The sequence below is a fragment of the Ranitomeya variabilis genome, chromosome 6 (assembly GCF_051348905.1).
Source record: "Ranitomeya variabilis isolate aRanVar5 chromosome 6, aRanVar5.hap1, whole genome shotgun sequence".
NCBI lineage: Eukaryota > Metazoa > Chordata > Amphibia > Anura > Dendrobatidae > Ranitomeya > Ranitomeya variabilis.
This window is the reverse complement of record NC_135237.1, coordinates 199025415-199048807: the sequence shown is the minus strand read 5'-3', so window position 1 is coordinate 199048807 and position 23393 is coordinate 199025415.

Here is a 23393-nt window from a genome sequence, read left to right as displayed (position 1 = left end):
CAGTCAGCAATAGTGCAAGTTCCACCACTTAAAAAGATGAGAGGCGTCTGTAATTTACATCATAGGTAGACCTCAACTATGGGAGACAAACTGAGAAAAAAAAATCCAGAAAATCACATTGTCTGTTTTTTTATCATTTTATTTGCATATTATGGTGGAAAATAAGTATTTGGTCAGAAACAAAATTTCATCTCAATACTTTGTAATATATCCTTTGTTTGCAATGACAGAGGTCAAACGTTTTCTGTAAGTCTTCACAAGGTTGCCACACACTGTTGTTGGTATGTTAGCCCATTCCTCCATGCAGATCTCCTCTAGAGCAGTGATGTTTTTGGCTTTTCGCTTGGCAACACGGACTTTCAACTCCCTCCAAAGGTTTTCTATAGGGTTGAGATCTGGAGACTGGCTAGGCCACTCCAGGACCTTGAAATGCTTCTTACGAAGCCACTCCTTCGTTGCCCTGGCGGTGTGCTTTGGATCATTGTCATGTTGAAAGACCCAGCCACGTTTCATCTTCAATGCCCTTGCTGATGGAAGGAGGTTTGCACTCAAAATCTCACGATACATGGCCCCATTCATTCTTTCATGTACCCGGATCAGTCGTCCTGGCCCCTTTGCAGAGAAACAGCCCCAAAGCATGATGTTTCCACCACCATGCTTTACAGTAGGTATGGTGTTTGATGGATGCAACTCAGTATTCTTTTTCCTCCAAACACGACAAGTTGTGTTTCTACCAAACAGTTCCAGTTTGGTTTCATCAGACCATAGGACATTCTCCCAAAACTCCTCTGGATCATCCAAATGCTCTCTAGCAAACTTCAGATGGGCCCGGACATGTACTGGCTTAAGCAGTGGGACACGTCTGGCACTGCAGGATCTGAGTCCATGGTGGCGTAGTGTGTTACTTATGGTAGGCCTTGTTCCATTGGTCCCAGCTCTCTGCAGTTCATTCACTAGGTCCCCCGGCGTGGTTCTGGGATTTTTGCTCACCGTTCTTGTGATCATTCTGACCCCACGGGGTGGGATTTTGCGTGGAGCCCCAGATCGAGGGAGATTATCAGTGGTCTTGAATGTCTTCCATTTTCTAATTATTGCTCCCACTGTTGATTTCTTCACTCCAAGCTGGTTGGCTATTGCAGATTCAGTCTTCCCAGCCTGGTGCAGGGCTACAATTTTGTTTCTGGTGTCCTTTGACAACTCTTTGGTCTTCACAATAGTGGAGTTTGGAGTCAGACTGTTTGAGGGTGTGCACAGGTGTCTTTTTATACTGATAACAAGTTTAAACAGGTGCCATTACTACCGGTAATGAGTGGAGGAAAGAGGAGACTCTTAAAGAAGAAGTTACAGGTCTGTGAGAGCCAGAAATCTTGATTGTCTGTTTCTGACCAAATACTTATTTTCCACCATAATATGCAAATAAAATGATAAAAAAACAGACAATGTGATTTTCTGGATTTTTTTTTCTCAGTTTGTCTCCCATAGTTGAGGTCTACATATGATGTAAATTACAGACGCCTCTCATCTTTTTAAGTGGTGGAACTTGCACTATTGCTGACTGACTAAATACTTTTTTGCCCCACTGTATAATAGTAATAATGACCACCTGTGCCTGGAAAAGAATAAAAATGACCAATTCTCACCAAGCGATGATGAATTCATCATCACTGCAGCATCTAGACGAGCCTAGGTGGTGCTAGGTTTTCAAGTTATCGCACCGGCAATGCCCCTGTTGTAGCACCAGGTTCTTGCAGGCCACAGTCTTGGAGCAATATGAGTATGTGACAGATTAAGGAACCACATGCTGAGGATGCAGATACTGTTAAAAGTGTTGCAGGCTGAATCATTCTAATGTCGAGCCAGCCTATCTGGCCATTACCAGATGGCCAATCCATCCCTATCTACCACTGTAAATAGGCAACATACACTAGAGCAGAATCAACAATGCGCAGCGATATTCCTTTTTTGTGGAATACTGTTTTGCACTTTGAACTCTGGCACATTTAACTTTATTAGTTCCTCAATATGTTTGCAGCTAATCATAAGTAAGTTATATTGAAATTATTAAACTCTCACTTTTGCACAGAATATTTCTATTTTTGTTGTAAAGGGATTAGCATGACTCATTCAGTCATTGCTGTTAACATGAAATTTGCATTGCTGGGGGCCCTCATAGAGTGTGGGGATCATCAGAATGTGGGGACTACTGTGTGAGCTATTATGCAGTGTAGGGGCCATTATACAGTGTGTCCGTAAAGTCATGGTGCACTTTTGACCAGTCACTGGAAAGCAACAAAAATCTATAGAAATGTGAAATTTGCTCCAAACAAAAGAAAAACTCTACCAGTTTCATACCTATTCAGGGCAGTTCGATGTGGGCTCCATTTGTTGCCCTACACATCCAAACGATAGTGAAGTTCTTACCACACACGGGTAAGGACGTCTGGTGTAACAGACTGAATAACGACTGTGATTCTCTGTTTTAAGTGATTAATGTTGCTGATACATTCAATGTACACTTGTTGCTTCACATAACCCCAAAAGTAAAAGTCTAAGGGCGTCAGATCCAGGGATCGTGGTGACCATGGCTTTCACAGAACACCTGCCTATCCATCGCTGGGGGAGTGTTCTATCCAGAAACTCACAAACAATGGTGGTGCAGTGTCCTGTTGAAACCTTCTGGAAATTGTGGCACTGCATACAATTCCAACATGCCAAGATATGTGTTTGCTGTCACAGACCACTCAGCGGAAAAAATGGGCCTATCACCTTATCATGCATCAGGTCACGCCACACGTTCATTTTAGGGGTGTTACATTCGTACTCAACATAGGCATGAGGATGTTCAGCAGCCCATATTAGGACATTATGGCGATGAACATGTCCACAGATATGGAAAGTCGCCTCATTGCTAAACACAATCTTCTGCAAAAATTTTGCATCATTGTAGATCTCATAAATCATATCTGTAGCAAACGGCCATCGCTTGGGTCTATCCGCTGGTTTGATAGCGTGCAACAGCCGCAATTTGACCTGGTAGTGTAATAATCAGAGTTCAGTTTATCAGGGGTTAATCTGACTGGGAGCTCAGCAACAGCTTAAATGAGTTTGTGTTGTTTGATTGGTTCTTGTTATCTCTCTTCATGAACAGGTCTGATATGATTGGGCCAGAGAAAGGGCGCCAAAATGTAAACTATAAATAGATCCCGTGAGTGGTCAAAAGTTCACCATGACTTTACAGACACACTGTACAATGCAGAAGATATTCAAAGGGCCATTATACAGTGTGAGGACTATTGTTGGGGTTATTATATTGTGTTTTGTGAGAGCAGTAGGACCATCATACTATGTATAGGGGAGCTGTGGGGGCATCATACTGTGTACAGGGGAGTTATGGGCCTATCATACTATGAAAAAGGGAGCTATGTGGCCAACATACTGTGTATAAGGAAGCTGTGGGCCAGCTATGCTGAATATGGGAAGCTATGGACCCACCATACTGCCTACAGAGGAGCTGGGGGCTCACAATACTGTGTATAGGGGAACAGTGAGCCCATTCTTGTGTTTATAAGGGAGCTTTTGGCCCATCATACTGTGTGTAGGGAAGCTGTGGGCCCATTATACTGTGCTTATGGAAACCATGGGTTCATTTTTCTGTGTATAAGGGAGCTGTGGGCCCATCATTTTGTGTATAGAGGATCTGTGGGCCCATTATAATGTGCATAGGGGATCTGTGGGCCCATTATACTGTATATTGGGGAGCTGTACACGTGGTACTAAGGGGACATTATTAAATGTTAAGTAGGCACTTAAGAAGCATTTGTTATGCGGTGAAACGTGGAAAAGAGACGGCCACAGGATGAAGGGTACAGGAACAATCAGCAGACACACACAAAGATTAGATATTATAGTGTGAATATTTACTAACCAGTTTATAAAACAAAGGAAAGCATAACACCAACTATGAGTATATGCAGGTACGTTTAAACAGAATTAACAGTTATATGGGAGCAAAATACATGCAATTAACCCTTTCTATGCATAAATCAATAAAAGGACAGTATTGTGCCAGTACTTTAGTAATCGCCTACTCAGAACAGTTTTCGAAAGTGTTTCTTATAGAAGAGGCCTTTTCTCCTAACTATCTGGACCTCTATAAGGCTAACTATACTGTATATGCGCTTATATTAAGACTAGCTATTGAACCCGTTCTACACCCGGGTGGCGAGCATTTATATTGGTATATGGTCTCCATCCTGGTATGTGTTGCTTCCATCCTGCTCCCTAATCTTGTCATGTGCTGCTACCATCTTGCGCCCCCATCCTGTCATATGCAGCCCCCATCCTGTTTTGTGTGCCTCCATCTTGTGATGTGCTACTGTCTTCCTGAGCACTCATCCTGTCACGTGCTCCCATCCTGTACCCCAATCCTGTCATGTGGTGGTCCCATCCTGTACCCCAATCCTGTCATGTGGTGCTCTCATACTCCACCCCAATCCTGTCATGTGCTGCTACCATCATGCGCCTCCATCCTGTCATGTGCTACTCTCTTCCTGAGCCCTCATTCTGTCATGTGCTCCCATCCTGCACCCCCATGCTGTCATGTGCTGCTCCCATCCTGCTCCCTCATACTATCATGTAGTGCTTGCATCCTGCACCCACATGCTGTCATGTGCTGCTGCCATCCTGCGCCCCATCCTTTCATGTGCTGCTCTCATCCTGCGCCCCCATCCTGTCACGTGCTGCTCTCATCCTGCGCCCCCATCCTGTCACGTGCTACTGTCTTCCTGAGCACTCATCCTGTCACGTGCTCCCATCCTGTACCCCAATCCTGTCATGTGGTGGTCCCATCCTGTACCCCAATCCTGTCATGTGGTGCTCTCATACTCCACCCCAATCCTGTCATGTGCTGCTACCATCATGCGCCTCCATCCTGTCATGTGCTACTCTCTTCCTGAGCCCTCATTCTGTCATGTGCTCCCATCCTGCACCCCCATGCTGTCATGTGCTGCTCCCATCCTGCTCCCTCATACTATCATGTAGTGCTTGCATCCTGCACCCACATGCTGTCATGTGCTGCTGCCATCCTGCGCCCCATCCTTTCATGTGCTGCTCTCATCCTGCGCCCCCATCCTGTCACGTGCTGCTCTCATCCTGCGCCCCCATCCTGTCACGTGCTGCTCCCACCCTGCGCCCTTATCCTGCCATGTGCTGCTCCTATCTTGTGCCCCCATCCTGTCATGTGCTGCTCCCATCCTGTCATGTGCTGCTGCCATCCTGCTCCCCCATTCTGTCATGTGCTGCTCCCATCCTGAGCCCCGATTCTGTCATGTGCTGCTGCCATCCTGCTCCACCTTTCTGTCATGTGCTGCTCCCATCCTACCCCCCGTTCTGTCATGTGCTGCTCCCATCCTGTGCCCCCATGCTGTCATGCGCTGCTCCCATCCTACGCACCAGTTCTGTCATGTGCTGCTACCATCCTGCGGCCCCATTCTGTCATGTGCTGCTCCCATTCTGTGCCCCCATGCTGTCATGCGCTGCTCCCATCCTACGCCCCAGTTCTGTCATGTGCTGCTTCCATCCTGCGCCTCCATTCTGTCATTTGCTGCTCCCATCCTGCGCCCCCATCCTGTCATGTGCTGCTCCCATCCTGCGCCCCCATTCTGTCATGTGCTGCTTCCATCCTGCACCCCTGTTCTGTCATATGCTGCTGCCATCCTGCACCCCCGTTCTGTCATGTGCTGCCCTATTCTGTCATGTGCTGCTCCCATCCTGCGCCACAGTTCTGTCATGTGCTGCTCCCATCCTGCACCACAGTTCTGTCATGTGCTGCTCCCATCCTGCGCCACCGTTCTCTAATCTGCTGCTCCCATCCATATGCCCCATACGCTGCTCCATAAAGGTTGATGGCCCCCATAAGATGCTCCATAGTATATGCCTCATATGCTGCTCCATTATGGTTGATGGCCCCCATAAGATGCTCCATAGTATATGCCTCATATGCTGCTCCATTATGGTTGATGACCCCCATAAGATGCTCCATAGTATATGCCTCATATGCTGCTCCATTATGGTTGATGGCCCCAAAAGATGCTCCATAGTATATGCCTCATATGCTGCTCCATTATGGTTGATGGCCCCCATAAGATGCTCCATAGTATATGCCTCATATGCTGCTCCATTATGGTTGATGGCCCCCATAAGATGCTCCATAGTATTATATGCCCTGTATGCTGCTCCATAAAGGTTGATGGCCCCCATAAGACGCTCCATAGTATTATATGCCCTGTATGCTGCTGCAATTAAAAAAAAAATAACACTCACCTATCGTCGCTGGGGGCCGAGTGCTGGGGGGCCTGAGCAGGCGGGGACACCGGCGCGCTGTGGGGGTCAGGTGCCGGAGTCACCGCTAGCTCAGGCCCCCGACACTTGCTATAGTCACCTGGCCCTGATCCAGTGCTGCGTGCCGCTCCGTCTTCCGGGTCCTCTGGCTGTGACTGTTCAGTCAGAGGGTGGCGCGCATTAAGTGCGTCATCGCTCCCTCTGACCTGAACGTCACAGGCAGAGGATGTGGAGGACGGAACAGCGCGTGTCATGGTTCCCAATGGCAAGGGAACGTAAGAAACATATAAGTAACGAACGAGCTCTCGGGTGATGGAAACTCGAGTTGACCATGAGCTAAATCTACCACACAACTAACAGTAGCCAGGGAGCATACCTACGGCTTCCTATATGCCACGCGCCAGCCGGAGGACTAACTACGCCTGGTAGAGGAAGAAACAGACCTGGCTTACCTCTAGGGAAATACCCCAAAAGATGATAGCAGCCCCCCACATGTAATAACGGTGAATTAAGAGGAAAAGACATACACAGTATGAAAGTAGATTTAGCAAAGAGAGGTCCACTTACTAGATAGCAGAAGGATACAAAAGAGGACTTCACGGTCAACTGAAAACCCTTTCAAAAACCATCCTGAAATTACTTTAAGACTCCTGTGTCAACTCATGACACAGGAGTGGCAATTTCAGCCCGCAAGAGCTTCCAGCTACAGAGAATTACAAAAACTGCAAACTGGACAAAAGGTACAAAACAAAAGGACAAAGTCCACTTAGCTGATCAGCAGACTAGTAGCAGGAACATGCAACCGAAGGCTCTGGTTACAATGATGACCGGCAAGGAAAAGACTGGAGAGCAAGGCTAAATAGGAAACTCCCAAACACTGATGGAAGCAGGTGAACAGAAGCAGCAAAGTGCAAACAAGTCACCAGTACCACCAGCAACCACCAGGGGAGCCCAAAAAGCGGATACACAACAGTACCCTCCCCTTAAGGAGGGGGCACCGAACCCTCACAAGAACCGCCAGGGCGATCTGGATGAGCCCTATGAAAGGCACGAACCAAATCCGAGGCATGAACATCAGAGGCAGTTACCCAAGAATTATCTTCCTGACCATAGCCTTTCCATTTAACCAGATATTGAAGTCTCCGTCTGGAAATACGGGAGTCCAAGATCTTCTCTACGACGTACTCCAATTCACCCTCCACCAGCACAGGAGCAGGAGGTTCAGTAGAAGGAACCACCGGTACCTTATATCTCCGCAACAACGACCGATGGAACACATTATGGATAGCGAAAGATGCCGGGAGGTCCAAACGAAAGGAAACAGGGTTAAGAATCTCCAAAATCCTATAAGGACCGATGAACCGAGGCTTAAATTTGGGAGAAGAAACCCTCATAGGGACAAAACGGGAAGACAACCACACCAAGTCCCCAACGCGAAGGTGGGGACCAACACGACGACGACGGTTAGCAAACTGCTGAGTCCTCTCCTGGGACAATTCCAAATTATCCACCACTTGTCCCCAAATCCGATGCAACCGATCCACCACCGCATCCACTCCAGGACAATCCGAAGATTCAACCTGACCAGATGAAAAACGCGGATGAAACCCTGAATTGCAAAAGAAAGGAGAAACCAAAGTGGCAGAACTAGCCCGATTATTAAGAGCAAACTCCGCCAACGGCAGAAAGGCAACCCAATCATCCTGATCCGCAGACACAAAACACCTCAAATAAGTCTCCAAAGTTTGATTAGTTCGCTCCGTCTGGCCATTGGTCTGAGGATGGAATGCAGACGAAAAGGACAAATCAATGCCCAACCTGGCACAGACTGCCCGCCAAAATCTAGACACGAACTGGGTACCCCTGTCAGAAACGATGTTTTCCGGAATACCATGCAAGCGAACCACATTTTGAAAAAACAGAGGGACCAACTCAGATGAGGAAGGCAACTTAGGCAATGGCACCAAATGAACCATTTTAGAAAAACGGTCACACACCACCCAGATGACAGACATCTTCTGAGAAACAGGGAGATCCGAGATAAAGTCCATAGAGATGTGCGTCCAAGGCCTCTTCGGAATAGGCAAGGGCAACAACAACCCACTAGCCCTAGAACAACAAGGCTTGGCCCGAGCACACACATCGCAAGACTGCACAAAAACACGCACATCTCGAGACAGGGAAGGCCACCAGAAGGATCTAGCCACCAAATCTCTGGTGCCAAAAATTCCCGGATGACCTGCCAGAGTAGAAGAATGAACTTCCGAGATGACTCTAGTGGTCCACTCGTCAGGAACAAACAGTCTACCAGACGGACAACGATCAGGTCTATCCGCCTGAAATTCTTGCAAAGCACGTCGCAAATCTGGAGAGACAGCAGACAAAACCACTCCATCCTTAAGGACACCAGCAGGTTCAGAATTCCCAGGAGAGTCAGGCTCAAAACTCCTAGAAAGAGCATCTGCTTTCACATTCCTAGAACCCGGTAAGTACGAGACCACAAAATTAAACCGGGAAAAGAACAACGACCAACGTGCCTGTCTAGGATTCAGGCGCCTGGCAGACTCCAAATAAATTAAATTCTTGTGATCAGTCAAAACTACCACCTGATGTCTGGCACCCTCAAGCCAATGATGCCACTCCTCAAATGCCCACTTCATGGCCAAAAGCTCTCGATTACCAACATCATAGTTTCGCTCGGCGGCCGAAAATTTTCGCGAAAAGAACGCACAAGGTCTCATCACTGAGCAGTCGGAACTTTTCTGCGACAAAACCGCCCCCGCTCCGATCTCGGAAGCATCGACCTCAACCTGAAAGGGAAGAGAAACATCAGGCTGGCGCAACACAGGGGCAGACAAAAAGCGGCGCTTAAGCTCCCGAAAGGCCTCCACGGCAGCAGGGGACCAATTGGCAACATCAGCACCCTTTTTAGTCAAATCCGTCAGAGGTTTAGCAACGCCAGAAAAACCAGCTATAAATCGACGATAAAAATTAGCAAAGCCCAAGAATTTCTGGAGACTCTTCAGAGAAGTAGGCTGCGTCCAGTTGTAAATAGCCCGAACCTTGACAGGGTCCATCTCAATAGAAGAAGGGGAAAAAATATACCCCAAAAATGAAATTTTTTGAACCCCAAAAACACACTTTGAACCCTTTACACACAAAGAATTCTCCCGCAAAACCTGAAAAACCCTCCTGACCTGCTGAACATGAGACTCCCAGTCATCAGAAAAAATCAAAATATCATCCAAGTACACAATCATAAATTTATCCAAATATTCACGGAAAATATCATGCATTAAGGACTGAAAAACAGAAGGTGCATTAGAAAGGCCGAAAGGCATTACCAAATACTCAAAATGGCCCTCAGGCGTATTAAATGCGGTCTTCCACTCATCCCCCTTCTTAATTCGCACCAAATTATACGCCCCACGAAGATCAATCTTAGAGAACCACTTAGCCCCCCTTATGCGAGCAAACAAATCAGTCAGCAAAGGCAACGGATACTGATATTTGACTGTAATTTTATTCAGGAGACGATAATCAATACAAGGCCTCAGAGAGCCATCCTTTTTAGAGACAAAGAAAAAACCAGCTCCTAAAGGAGATGAAGAAGGACGAATGTGTCCCTTTTCCAGGGACTCCTTAATATACTCGCGCATAGCAGCATGTTCAGGTACAGATAGGTTAAACAAACAACCCTTTGGAAATTTACTGCCAGGAATCAGATCTATGGCGCAATCACAATCCCTGTGAGGAGGGAGTGAACCAATCTTAGGCTCTTCAAAAATATCACGATAATCAGACAAAAATGCCGGAATCTCAGATGGAATAGATGACGAAATGGACACCATAGGAGTGTCCCCATGAGCCCCCCGACATCCCCAGCTTAACACAGACATAGTCTTCCAGTCAAGGACTGGGTTATGAGACTGTAACCATGGTAATCCAAGCACCAAAACATCATGTAAATTGTACAACACAAGGAAGCGAATCACCTCCTGATGGTCTGGAGTCATACGCATAGTCACTTGCGTCCAGAACTGTGGTTTATTACAAGCCAAAGGTGTAGAATCAATACCCTTCAGAGGTATAGGGACTTCCAGAGGCTCTAAATCAAACCCACAGCGCCTGGCAAAGGACCAGTCCATAAGACTCAGAGCAGCGCCAGAGTCCACATAGGCATCCACGGTAATAACTGATAATGAACAAATCAAGGTTACAGACAAAATAAATTTGGACTGTAAAGTGCCAATTGAAATGGACTTGTCAACCTTCCTAGTACGCTTAGAGCATGCTGATATAACATGAGCAGAATCACCACAATAGAAGCATAACCCATTTTTACGCCTATAATTCTGCTGCTCGCTTCTGGACATAACTCTGTCACGTTGCATTTTCTCTGGCGTCTCTTCAGAAGATACCGCCAAATGGTGCACGGGTTTGCGCTCCCGCAAACGCCGATCAATCTGAATTGCCATTGTCATGGACTCATTCAGACCTGTAGGCGCAGGGAACCCGACCATAACATCTTTAACGGCATCAGAAAGGCCCTCTCTGAAATTTGCCGCTAAGGCGCACTCATTCCACTGAGTAAGCACAGACCACCTACGAAATTTTTGGCAGTATATCTCCGCTTCATCTTGCCCTTGAGATAGGGCTATCAAAGCTTTTTCAGCTTGAATCTCCAAATTAGGTTCCTCATAAAGCAACCCTAAAGCCAGGAAAAACGCATCCACATTGAGCAACGCAGGATCCCCTGGTGCCAATGAAAATGCCCAATTTTGAGGGTCACCTCGCAGCAAAGAGATTACAATCTTAACCTGCTGGACAGGATCTCCTGAGGAGTGAGGTCTGAGAGAAAGGAATAATTTACAATTATATTTGAAATTCAAAAACTGAGATCTATCTCCGGAAAACACCTCTGGTGTAGGAATTTTAGGTTCAGAAATAGGAGTATGCATAACAAAATCTTGTAAATTTTGAACCTTCGTAGCAAGATTATTTAAACCTGCAGCCAAACTCTGAGGATCCATCTTTAAACAGGTGAGCTCAGAGCCATTCAAGGATTAGAAGGAGAGAAAGGCAAAGGCTGTAATTAGAGCTGAAATACAACTGATCCAACTATGGAGCAAACATAGGAGAAAAAAAAAAAAATCTACAGACTTCTTTTTTCTCTCCTTTCTTCTGCCAATAAGTTTAACACTGGCCGGTCATACTGTCATGGTTCCCAATGGCAAGGGAACGTAAGAAACATATAAGTAACGAACGAGCTCTCGGGTGATGGAAACTCGAGTTGACCGTGAGCTAAATCTACCACACAACTAACAGTAGCCAGGGAGCATACCTACGGCTTCCTATATGCCACGCGCCAGCCGGAGGACTAACTACGCCTGGTAGAGGAAGAAACAGACCTGGCTTACCTCTAGGGAAATACCCCAAAAGATGATAGCAGCCCCCCACATGTAATAACGGTGAATTAAGAGGAAAAGACATACACAGTATGAAAGTAGATTTAGCAAAGAGAGGTCCACTTACTAGATAGCAGAAGGATACAAAAGAGGACTTCACGGTCAACTGAAAACCCTTTCAAAAACCATCCTGAAATTACTTTAAGACTCCTGTGTCAACTCATGACACAGGAGTGGCAATTTCAGCCCGCAAGAGCTTCCAGCTACAGAGAATTACTAAAACTGCAAACTGGACAAAAGGTACAAAACAAAAGGACAAAGTCCACTTAGCTGATCAGCAGACTAGTAGCAGGAACATGCAACCGAAGGCTCTGGTTACAATGATGACCGGCAAGGAAAAGACTGGAGAGCAAGGCTAAATAGGAAACTCCCAAACACTGATGGAAGCAGGTGAACAGAAGCAGCAAAGTGCAAACAAGTCACCAGTACCACCAGCAACCACCAGGGGAGCCCAAAAAGCGGATACACAACAAGCGCGCATCACTGGAACGGGACAGGTGAATATAGAATACTCACCCTCCTGGCACGTCCCTGCTTCTCCGTTGGAGATCGCGGTGTGCATTCAGTGCTTACGCATACCGCCATCTTCTGGGAGCGTCACTCCGTGGGGTCCAGACAGCACCGGCGCTTGCGCTGTCTATAAAGGCTTCGAACAGAGTGACGCTCCCAGCGTTATATTATAGATGTAAGATGGCACTGACATGTCCTGAAACTGAAGTAGAAAGGAAAAGTCATGGCAAAGCGTATGTCCTAGGAATGGAGGCATCATCTGCAAGGAGCCGCACAACAAATTGTAGTGCTGACTGACCATCTCAATTTAGAGTTCCTTAGATCCGCTAGATGTCTTTCTCCTCATCAGGCTCCTTGGAATTTATTTTTAAATCAATTTAATTTTGTTATCTCGTACCATCCAGGTTCTCGTAATGGGATGGCTGATGCTTTATCCCGAATCCATACTGCAGATTCTGTACCTGGAGCCCCGTCCAAGACCATTCTATCTGATGCCAACTTCATTGGAGTTATCCACGATTAGGACTTGTGGAAGGGTGCAGGAAGGCTTATGATGGTGATGTATTTCTGGCCAATCCACCTGTTCATATCAATCTTGTCTTTAAGGGTGGCATGTGGTTCATAGATCGACGTATCTACATCCCTGAGACTGTCCATCTTGCGATCCTCAAGTTGGTCCATGACTCCAAGTTAGCTGGTCACAGGGGGTACAGAAGACTCAAGAGTTCCTAAGCTGATTTTTCTGGTGGCCAACTTGCCTGAAGGATACTAAGGACTATGTTCTCTCTTGCGATGTATGTGCTCGTTACAAAACTCCTCGTGTGGTAATGACCTAGGTAGGAGACCTTGTAGTGAACTGATAAAGGATAGCAAGTTTGATTTATTAAGGCTTTGGACAATATTCCTTAGGGTACCGTCTCACAGTGGCACTTTGGTCACTACGACGGCACGATCCGTGACGTTCCAGCGATATACTTACGATCTCGCTGTGTCTGACACGCTACTGCGATCAGGGACCCCGCTGAGAATCGTACGTCGTAGCAGATCGTTTGAAACTTTCTTTTGTCGTCAGATCACCCGCTGTCATCGCTGGATCGTCGTGTGTGACGCCGATCCAGCGATGTGTTCACTTGTAACCAGGGTAAATATCGGGTTACTAAGCGCAGGGCCGCACTTAGTAACCCGATATTTACCCTGGTTACCATTGTAAAAGTTAAAAAAAAAACACTACATACTCACCTTCTGATGTCTGTCACGTCCCCCGGCGTCCACAGGGTTACGCGCTGCTGCCAAGAACTTCCTGCACTGACTGTGTCAGCGCCGGCCATAAAGCAGAGCACAGCGGTAGCGACCTGACCTATAAAACTGTCCCACTAGTTAACCCCTTCAGTGAACATCGTAATAAAAAACAAAACGAGGCAAAAGACAACGCTTTATTATCATACCGCCGAACAAAAAGTAGAATAACACGCAATCAAAAAAATGGATCTAAATAAACATGGTACCGCTGAAAATGTCATCATGTTGTCCTGTAAAAAACGAACCACCATACAGCTTCATCAGCGAAAAAATAAAAAAAGTCATAATCCTCAGAATAAAGCGATGCAAAAATTATTATTTTTGATATAAAAAAGTTTTTATCATATAAAAGCGCCAAAACATTAAAAATTGATATAAATGAGGTAACACTGTAATTGTACTGACCCGAAGAATAAAACTGCTTTATCAATTTTACCAAACATGGAACGGTATAAACGCCCCCCCAAAAGAAATTCATGAATAGCTGGTTTTTGGTCATTCTGCCTCACAAAAATCGGAATAAAAAGCGGTAAAAAAATGTCATGTGCCCGAAAATGGTACCAATATAAACGTCAACTCATCCCGCAAAAAGAAAAAGACCCCACATGACTCTGTGGACCAAAATATGGAAAAATTATAGCTCTCAAAATGTGGAGATGCAAAAACTACTTTTTGCAATAAAAAGCGTCTTTTAGTGTGTGACAGCTGCCAATCATAAAAATCCGTTAAAAACCCTGCTATAAATAGTAAATCAAACCCCCCTTCATCACCCCATTAGTTAGGGAAAAATAATAAAATAAAAAAATGTATTTATTTCCATTTTCCCATTAGGGTTAGGGTTGGGGCTAAAGTTAGGGTTAGGGCTACAGTTAGGGTTGGGGCTAAAGTTAGGGTTAGGGTTGGGGCTAAAGTTAGAGTTAGGGCTACAGTTATGGTTGGGGTTACAGTTAGGGTTTGGGCTAAAGTTAGGGCTAGGATTGGGGCTAAAGTTAGGATTAGGGTTGGGGCTAAAGTTAGGGTTGGGGCTAAAGTTAGGGATAGGACTTGGATTATATTTATGGTTGGGATTAGGGTTGGGATTAGGGTTAGGGGTGTGTCAGGGTTAGGGGTGTGTTTAGGGTTATGGTTGGGATTAGAGTTAGGGTTGTGTTGGAGTTAGGGGTGTGGTTAGGGTTGGGATTAGGGTTAGGGGTGTGATGGGGTTAGGGTTTCAGTTAGAATTGGGTGGTTTCCAGAGAGAAACTCAAGTCCACAACATTTGGTGCAAATAATAAACGCAGCTTAGCAGTCTATAGGAAACTTAAGAGGAAAAATGCAATCAAGCAGAAAGTTTAGGAAGCACAGTAATTCTTGAGGATACTTGACACGAATAAATCCTTGTCTTAGTCCAGGCACAGATAGATATGCTTATTAGGCAGTTCAAATCATATCTTAGCTCAACCAGGGAGGCCTGGTTAATAGTCTCTGGTTATTGCAAAGCAGAAACAGCTTACATGTCCAGCAAATGCAGATGGAAGTAAACCGAAGAGCAGATGAAAGAGGATTACTGGAAACTTGTGTATGCAGCAGGAACTCAGAGCTGAGTAGCAGGATCACCACACAGGTTCACAGGAGCAGGTGTATAGCCAGGGAGTAATCAGAGGTCAGGAGCTGGATGCAAGGCAGAATACTCTAGCACAGACTAAAGGCTGGGGTGGAGTTTTATAGCAGGAAGACACAGTGCACATGAGACCAAAGACGCCATCTTGGAAAAAGGCAGTAATGCACAAAAGGTAAAAAATGTTCAGAGTCCTGACATTACTCCTTCCTTAGAAGCGGCCTCAGGACGATCCTGCATCAGGGAATCTCTGATGAAAATGAGAAATCTTCTGTTGGGCATTGATGTTTTCCTCAGGTTCCCAAGAGTCTTCCTCAGGGGGATATCCCTGCCATCTTATCAGATATTGGAGCCGATTCCTGCGAATCCTGGAATCAATAATTTCCTCCACCACGAATTGTTCTTGCCCATCAATCACCACAGGCTGCGGAGGTGGCACAACACGTCCCTGGAAGGTATTAGGAGATACAGGCTTTAGTAAAGATACATGAAAAACTGGGTGTACCTTCATTGTCCTAGGTAGCTTCAGCCGGCAGGCCACAGAGCTCACAATACCGTTGATCTTGAAAGGGCCAATGAATTTCTGTCCAAGTTTTTGTGAAGGAACGTTTAACTTCAGATTCTTAGTTGCTAACCACACGGAATCTCCTACCTTGAACATGGGTGCAGGTTTACGGAATCTATCAGCCGATCTCTTATAACGTTCTTGAGCTGTGGTCAGGGATTCCTTCAGAACCTCCAGATTCTGTCTCATCGCAGTCAGCCTTTCCTCCACTGCCGGAACCGGAGAATTAATTGGAGACCTAGGTAAAATACACGGATGATAACCCAGATTGGCAAAGAAAGGTGTAAATTTAGTGGAGGCGCTCTGAGAATTATTATATGAAAATTCGGCTAACGGCAACAACTCCAACCAATCATCCTGGAGATGGCTGACATAACATCTTAGATATTGTTCCAGTGTCTGGTTGGTACGCTCAGTCTGACCATTTGTCTGGGGAAGGTAAGCAGAAGAGAGACAGACATTAATATTGAGTGCAGAGCAAAACCCCTTCCAGAATCTTGAAGTGAACTGTACTCCACGGTCAGAGATGATCTCATCCGGAACCCCGTGCAACCGAAAGACATTCTGTATAACCAAGTTCACTGTATCTTTAGCTGAGGGGAGGCCAGTGCACGGAACAAAATGAGCAGCTTTAGTCAGGCGATCAACTACCACCATGATTGTATTCATGCCCCCCGATGTAGGCAGCTCCACAATAAAGTCCATTGATATAGACCCCCAAGGGCGGGACGGAACAGGTAATGGTTGTAGATGGCCCGTAGGTGCCACATGAGGAGTCTTGTAACGGGCACATACCTCGCAAGAGAGAACATAGTCCTTGGTATCCTTCAGGCAAGTTGGCCACCAGAAGAATCAGCTCAGGAACTCTTGTGTCTTCTGTGCCCCCCTGTGACCAGCCAACTTGGAGTCATGTACCAACTTGAGGATCTGCAGACGGATGACCACAGGGACGTAGATACGTCGATCTCTGAACCACATGCCACCCTTAAAGACAAGATTAATATCCACAGGTGGGTTGGCCAGAAATACATCACCTTCATAGGCCTCCCTGCACTCCTTCCACAAGTCCTGATCGTGGATCTCTGATGAAATTGGCATCAGATAGAATGGTCTTGGACGGGGCTCCAGGAACAGAATCCGCAGCATGGATTCGGGATAAAGCATCAGCCTTCCCATTACGAGAACCTGGACGGTATGAGATAACAAAGTTAAATTGATTTAAAAATAAGTTCCAACGAGCCTGACGAGGAGAAAGACATCTAGCGGATCTAAGGAACTCTAGATTGCGATGGTCAGTTAGCACTATGGTCTGTTGTGCAGCTCCTTGCAGATGATGCCTCCATTCTTTGAAAGCCGCAATAATAGCCAGCAATTCCCACATTGTAATTCTTCTCTGCTGAGGTTAGTCTACGGGAAAAGAAAGCACAAGGATGTAGCAGACCCTTCTCTCCAGTTCTTTGGGAGAGAATAGCCCCCAAAGCATTATCAGAAGCGTCCACCTCCACAAAGGAAGTGTTGGATCTGGGTGTATCAACAGCGGTGCTGATGTGAAACAGATCTTAAGCCGATCAAAAGCTTCTTGAGCCTGTGATGACCACTTAAAGGGCTTTTCCTTCTTTGTCAAGGAAGTAATGGGATGGACAATATCAGAAAAATTTCGAATGAAGAGTCTGTAGAAATTTGCAAAACCAATAAAACGTTGGACCTCCTTAACATTCTTGGGTACCGGCCAGTCAAGGATAGCCTGAATCTTACCAGATTCCATGTTCAGCCCCTGGGGAGAGATGATATAACCTAAGAACTGTATCTCAGAACAATGGAACTCGCATTTCTCCGGCTTAATATACAGATGCTTCTCTTTCAGACGTCTTAAAACAGTTTTGACATGTTCTACATGTTCCTGTAGAGAGTCAGAAAAGATTAGTATATCGTCCAAATAGATCACTACAAACTGGTCCAACAAATCTCTGAAAATGTCATTAGCAAGGTGTTGAAATGTTGCAGGGGCGTTACAAAGCCCGAAGGGCATCACAAGAGATTCAAAGTGTCCATACCGGCATCTGAATGCTGTCTTCCACTCATCCCCTGGACAAATACGCACCAAATTATAAGCCCCACGAAGATCCAGTTTAGAGAACACCTTAGCATGGCGGAATCTTTCCAGTAATTCGGGAATCAGAGGCAAAGGGTAACGGTTTTATACGGTTACCTTATTGAGTTCTCGATAGGCAACACAGGGTCTCAGGGTCCCATCCTTCTTCTTTACAAAAAAGATAGGTGCCCCTGCTGGTGAGGAAGAAGGACATATGAAGCCTTTGGCCAGATTTTCATCAATATACTCTTTTAAGGCTTGAAGCTCAGGTGCCGCCAAAGGGTATGCGTTACCAAAAGGAATGGCTGCCCCAGGAAGCAGCTCAATGGGACAGTCATAATGCCTGTGTGGAGGAAGGTGATCTGCATTCTTCTTGTCACAGATGTCAGAGAACTCTTTATAAGCTGGAGGTAAAGAAAATACCTGTTCATGTGGTTCCGTAGTCGTGGACTCAGGGACAGCTTCTGTTAACGCTCAGTTGCTCCTTGTTGGGAAGATAATCTCCTTGGTCTCCCAGTTGATAATTGGGTTCTGAGAACGCAACCAAGGAATGCCTAAAATCACAGGAAAATGAGGAGAAGAAATTAGAAAGAAAGAAAGTTGCTCCTGATGATTAGGCTCCAACAAAAGTTCAAGAGGTACGGTCTCCTGATCCACAGGCCCAGAGATTAAAGGTAACTCATCCACTGTTTCCATGGTAATTGGAGAGGCTCTTTGCTAAATTTTTATACCATGTTCCTTGGCAAATGCGATATCCATGAAATTGCCACCTGCACCAGAGTCAATCATAGCTAAACTGGAAATCCACTGTCCTGAACACAGGATCTTAACAGGGAGAGAACAGTGAGAGTTCTTTTCCTTCAGCTCCTTGGGGGGTGAAGTCATAGAAAGTGAATGGAATACAGCGTTTAAAGGCAGGCTACATTCAGAGATGTCAGATTCATCATCGCAATTGTCATACTCCCCTATTGCTGCTAGCACCTTCTTAGGCCATCTAGGACACTTAGGACAATTGATCGAGGAGTGGTCAGACTGGCTGCAGTAGAAACATAGACTTTCACAAAGGCGATGCTTCCGGCGTTCATTGATCTCGCGCCTCTGAACGGAATCAATTTGCATGGGCACCTCCTCCACCTCCCCCTCTGAACGGAATCAATTTGCATGGGCACCTCCTCCACCTCCCGAGAGGTTTTACCTGCAGGCTCTTTGGAAGGAAGGGAAAAGTTAGAAACACGGTTATATGCAGCATATTTCTCCTGCCTACGCTCATTAAGGCGAATGTCTATGCGCACACAATGCTGTATAAATTTCTCTAGCTCTTGTGGTGACTCAGAGCGGGCTAGTTCATCTTTTACAATATTAGACAGACCCTGTTTAAAAATAGGCAATTGTGAATAACTGTCCCAATTGGTATCTACCGCCAATCTCCTGAATTCAGTGGGATACTCAATAACAGAACGTTTAGCCTGGCGTAAAGACAGCAAAGCAGATTCAGCGGTTGCACGGCGATTAGGGTCATCAAACATTAATGCCATAGCGGCCCAGAAATCATCCAAGCCATTTAACCGTGGGTCACGAGACTCAATCATCGGATTCGCCCAGGCGAGCACTCGTGAGGTCAGTAGCATTATTACACACAATACTTTGGATCTATCAGTAGGAAAACAGTCAGCATGCACATCAAAATATAGCATACATTGATTCACAAAGCCACGAAATTTGTCGCGATCACCATTAAACCTGAATGGGGGCAACTTAGGTGTGGGCCAGCTAGTGGCATTTGCCCAGAGGGTAAAGTCACTTGTGCAGCTATTTGCGTGCTTATGTCCTGAAAAGCCCGTCCATACTGGGACTCTATGCCAGCAAGTTTGTTTTCCTGGGCTGCCATGCGGTTGCTCAAGTCCTGCAAAGTCTGTCCCAACACTTGTTGATTGTGTTCAAAGCTTCCAAACTTCTTTTGCAGACCTTCCACATCTTTCTGCAGTGATCTAATTATGGAAAACACCTGCTCTAATTTGCTTTCTGCAGTCATTGTTCCAGCAGTCTCCTTTTTTTTTTAGGCTAGAGTATCCTGTAATAATTATAGGGGATAACTCAGGAGATTCTTTGCGTGGAACAAGACAACTACAGGACACAGTTTTATAAGTGGTAAAGTCTATATTATCACACGGTGATTCAAACAGGTGCAGAGAGAAACTCAAGTCCACAACACTTGGTGCAAATAATAAACGCAGCTTAGCAGTCTATAGGAAACTTCAGAGGAAAAATGCAATCAAGCAGAAAGTCTATGAAGCACAGTTATTCTTGAAGATACTTGACACGAATAAATCCTTGTCTTAGTCCAGGCACAGATAGATATGCTTATTAGGCAGTTCAAATGATATCTTAGCTCAACCAGGGAGGCCTGGTTAATAGTCTCAGGTTATTGCAAAGCAGAAACAGCTTACATGTCCAGCAAATGCAGATGGAAGTAAACCGAAGAGCAGATGAAAGAGGATTACTGGAAACTTGTGTATGCAGCAGGAGCTGAGTAGCAGGATCACCACACAGGTTCACAGGAGCAGGTGTATAGCCAGGGAGTAATCAGAGGTCAGGAGCTGGATGCAAGGCAGAATAATCTAGCACTGACTGAAGGCTGGGGTGGAGTTTTATAGCAGGAAGACACAGTGCAAATGAGACCAAAGACGCCATCTTGGAAAAGGGCAGTAATGCACAAAAGGTAAAAAATGTTCAGAGTCCTGACACAGTGGCTCTCCAAATGCGACATGGCGTCCGATCTCAATTCCAGCCAATTCTGCGTTGAAAAAGTAAAACAGTACTTCTTCCCTTCCGAGCTCTCCTGTGCGCCCAAAAAGGGGTTTACCCCAACATATGGGGTATCAGCGTACTCAGGACAAATTGGACAACATCTTTTGGTGTCAAATTTCTATTGTTACCCTTGAGAAAATAAATATTTGGGGGCTAAAATATAATTTTTGTGGGAAAAAATTATTTTTCATTTTCACAGCTCTGCGTTATAAACTGTAGTGAAACACTTGGGGGTTCAAAGTTCTTACAACACATCTAGATAAGTTCCTTGGGGGTCTAGTTTCCAATATGGGGTCACTTGTGGGGGTTTCTACTGTTAGGTACATCAGGGGCTCTGCAAATGCAACGTGATGCCTGCAGACCAATCCATCTAAGTCTGCATTCCAAATGGCGCTCCTATCCTTCTGAGCTCTGCCATGTGCCCAAACGGTGGTCCCCCCCACATATGGGGTATAAGCGTACTCAAGACAAATTGGAAAACAACTTTTGGGGTCAAATTTCTCTTGTTACCCTAGGAAAAATACAAAACTGGGGCTAAAAAATAATTTTTATGGGAAAAAAATATTTTTTATTTTCATGGCTCTGCGTTATAAACTGTAGTGAAACACTTGGGGGTTCAAAGTTCTCACAACACATCTAGATAAGTTCCTTAGGGGATCTACTTTCCAAAATGCTGTCACTTGTGGGGAGTTCCACTGTTTAGGCACATCAGGGGCTCTCCAAACGCGACATGGCGTCCTATCTCAATTCCAGTCAATTTTGCATTGAAAAGTTAAATGACGCTCTTTCCTTTCCGAGCTCTGCCATGTGTCCAAACAGTGGTTTACCCCCACATATGGGATATCACCGTACTCAAGAGAAATTGCACAACAACTTTTGGGGTCCAATTTCTTCTGTTACCCTTGGGAAAATAAAAAATTGGGGGTGAAAAATCATTTTTGTGAAAAAATATGATTTTTTATTTTTATGGCTCTACATTATAAACTTCTGTGAAGCACTTGATGGGTCAAAGCGCTCACCACACATCTAGATAAGTTCCTTAGGGGGTCTACTTTCCAAAATGGTGTCACTTGTGGGTATTTCAATGTTTAGGCACATCAAGGGCTCTCGAAACGCGACATGGCGTTCTATCTCAATTCCAGTCAATTTTGCATTGAGAAGTCAAACGGCGCTCCTTCCCTTCCGAGCTCTGCCATGCGCCCAAACAGTGGTTTACCCCCACATATGTGGTATCAGCGTACTCAGGACAAATTGACAACATCTTTTGGGATCCAATTTCTCCTGTTACCCTTGGTAAAATAATACAAATTGGAGCTGAATTCAATTGTTTGTGAAAAAAAGTTAAATGTTCATTTTTTTAAAAAAATATTCCAAAAAGTCCTGTGAAACACCTGAAGGGTTAATACATTTCTTGAAAATGCTTTTGAGCACCTTGAGGGGTGCAGTTTTTAGAATGTTGTCACACTTGGGTATTTTCTATCATATAGACCCCTCAAAGTGACTTCAAATGTGATATGGTCCCTACAAAAAAATGGTGTTGTAAAAATGAGAAATTGCTGGTCAACATTTAACCCTTATAACTCCCTAACAAAAGAAATGTTGGTTCCAAAATTGTGCTGATGTAAAGTAGACATATGGAAAATGTTAGGTATTAAGTATTTTGTGTGACATATCTCTGTGATTTAAGGGCTATAAAAATTCAAAGTTGGAAAATTGCGAAATGTTCAAAATTTTTGCCGAATTTCCATTTTTTTCAAAAATAATCGCAGGTAATATCAAATAAATTTTACCACTATCATGAAGTACAATATGTCATGAGAAAACAGTGTCAGAATCATCAGGATCCATTGAAGTGTTCCAGAGTTATAACCTCATAAAAGGACAGTAGTTAGAATTGTAAAAATTGGCCCGGTCATTAACGTGCAAACCATCCTTGGGGGTTAAGGGGTTAAATGCCATAGGTATAGACACGTGGTGTCTGGCAGTACAAGAAGGCATTGTACCCCTTGGGTGGATTTAAGTGGACGGGTGTTTAAGTAATCCCAGGGAAGGGATTAAAGGGCCCGTGGTTAATGGTTTTGCACATTCACCAGGTAAGTTAATAGGTACATCAGAGCAGGTACATAGCGGCTAGAGGTAAGACACAACCTGAAGCCAAGGTGGGCTTATTAACCCTGCATTCTGGGAGGTTGTTGCTTTACATTTTTTGTTAATAAATGTTTATAAAAGGCTGCTGTGGCCAATTAATCCAATTTAAGTGTGGTGTGATTATTTGTTTTTTTATTAGGTAAGAATGAGAAGGGGAATAGGAGGAGGAGGTTGAAATCGAAGCTCACATGACTCAAATACCTCTATGTCAAGTGAGGCTGTACTGGGCTTCTGGCAATAAAGGAAGGCCGACATGACAAGGTTAAAGCAGGAATAAAGGGAGCTGGGTAGTTTACTGAGATGCTTAGTGTTAATATAAAAGAAGAGGTGGAGTTGGGTTAGAATAATGGCGAGGAGTGATCAGAGGTGTGGATGGGGGAGTGGAATATAAGGGTCAGCCATTTCCCTAGGGGCAACCATTTCAGGTACCCATCAGTAGTGTAAAAAGCTCCCACCCTCCCTATTTTTAAATTATGTATCATGGATGCGGTTTTATTACTGTAAGTTCAGATTTGTTGGTGGATTTAGGAATATAACATACAATATGTAATAGCAATACAGCATGGT